Genomic DNA, 1977 nt, shown 5'->3' with positions numbered 1-1977 from the left:
AATGGTTGAGGCCGTTACACATGTGAAACATGCCCTGCAATCGAGTGACCCAAGTAGGTAAAATCTCCCTGGAGCGGATGGAGGGAGGTGTCTGTGATGTCAATGTGGTGAGGCATGGCAAACTGGCTACACTGTAGGTGCACTGGGGAAAGCAGTGTGGGTTTGGGAAAAGGAAAGTGCATTTGTGGGATTGACTTTGCTCAGGGATCCAGGTGCACTCGGTGCAGGAGAAAGTGGAAATCTGCTGTGTACCTCAAGGAGATTTATCCCTGGAGGAAAAGAATCCATTATTTGACTTGCATGATATAGGAAAGAATACAGCAGGAATCATCTGAACCAACAGAGAATGAGCTCCACCAGGAACCACGTGAGTGCAGTGCTGACCCACCCCAAGTGGTCCTGTTGCTTAACAATCCAATGTGGTGCTGTCCTGAGTGATCCCCTTGACAGATAGGACCAAAGTAATCAGCTGTTCTTACAGAAATCTGGGGAAGGCATGGAATGGGAAAATAATATCTGTATATATGTCAAGGGACAAGGTATAATGGTTATAGAAAATGTATAAACCTGACTGTTGGATGTAAAGATAGTTTAGGTATGTAGCATAAGTTGTAAGTGTTGGTAAGAAGCAATTTTAGAAAAGATAAATAGATGGAAGGAAAAGGTTTGTGTAGGGTATAGAAATGAAGCAATGTATGAGTGGGACAGATCACACATGATATGGGTGGTGTGGAATAAGGGATTGAGATTGTACTGTGGCTGGCTGGGATGGAGTTAACTTTCTCCCTGCAGTCTTTGTCTTGCTGTGTTTTGCATCTGTGGCTAAGTGTTGATGCTACACCACTTTTTTGGCTGCTGTGGAATAGTATTTCCTTTCTCTCGTGGCTTTTCTCCCCTTCACTCCTCTCAGACTACAGGGAGGGGACAGAGTGGTGACAGCTGACTTGAATTGACCAAAGGGATGTTCCATATTCCACACCATTTAATTAATTGCTCAGCATTAAAAGCTTGGTAAAAGGAGGAGGAAGGGCAGTTGTTTGTGGTTATGGTGGTCTTCCCAAGCAGCTGTGTGCATGTTGAGGTGTAGCTTCCCACAAAGGTAGCTAGAGATCTGCCTGTTGATGAGAACCAGGGAATGAACTCCCATTTTTCTTTACTTGCATGTGCAGCTTTCCTTTCCCTTTCCCAGTATCCTTATCTCAGTGCACAAGTCTAGCCTTTCTTTTATTTTGTCAAAGGACTGGGAGGGAGTCAGGGTGGGTGTTTGGCTGTTGATTGGGGTCAGTCTGTCACAAAGGCATGTCTTATCCATGAACATGTTCAGGATATAGTTACAGACATGGGCTGACATGATGGTGATTGTAATGCAGGTGGAAGCCTCTAAATTTGAGATCTCAGAATACCAAGGTAAATACTGAACTGACCGTGTGAACTTCTTGTTAAAAAATCTAATTCAGTTTTAAAAAGCTTTAAAACTACTTATTTCTTTCATTGACTTGCTGGGGAATTGGATTATTAGAAGTAATACCTGTGTTTTTCCCAGCTGTCTGCTCTGTTTAATTCAAAGGGAAGGTAATAGAAATGATCATAACCCAAATGTGTTGCAACATGACAGTCACTGATGTTGTAAAAGCCTTATTGTAATCCACTTATTCTAAGTGGATTTGCAAGCTGTTGTGGCTTGGAGTTGCTCCTTTTGGTACAACTTCAAACCTACCAAGTGAAGTAAGCAAGCCCTGATGTTGTAAGAACCAGACAAGTCAAACCTGCCCTGACCTCTGCTTTCAACCTTTCACACAAGTCAGACAGACTGGGTGATGAAGAACATCAGAGTGCCTCATCAGCCAAGCACAGTGCAGATGGGAGCTCTACAAGGATCTCAGGTCAGCATACAAGGAAACAGCACCTGAATCAGGATTTATTTTCTCATTGTAGTGCCACTGTTATAGTCAGGTGAGGTAATTTTGGGTCCTGACA

At 43.3% G+C, this 1977-nt stretch overlaps 1 protein-coding gene across 1 annotated transcript in view; it reads left to right on the top strand.

The window, feature by feature from the left end:
• Nucleotides 1–1977, top strand: part of LOC147654432 (uncharacterized) — a 749593-nt gene that overhangs the window by 735423 nt on the left and 12193 nt on the right. The window lies entirely within an intron of this gene.

This window comes from Cyanistes caeruleus, chromosome 3 (genome assembly GCF_971803275.1).
Source record: "Cyanistes caeruleus chromosome 3, bCyaCae1.hap1.1, whole genome shotgun sequence".
In the NCBI taxonomy this organism is placed as follows: domain Eukaryota; kingdom Metazoa; phylum Chordata; class Aves; order Passeriformes; family Paridae; genus Cyanistes; species Cyanistes caeruleus.
The sequence above is the reverse complement of the archived record's forward strand: the minus strand, read 5'-3'. Positions and strand labels throughout refer to the sequence as shown.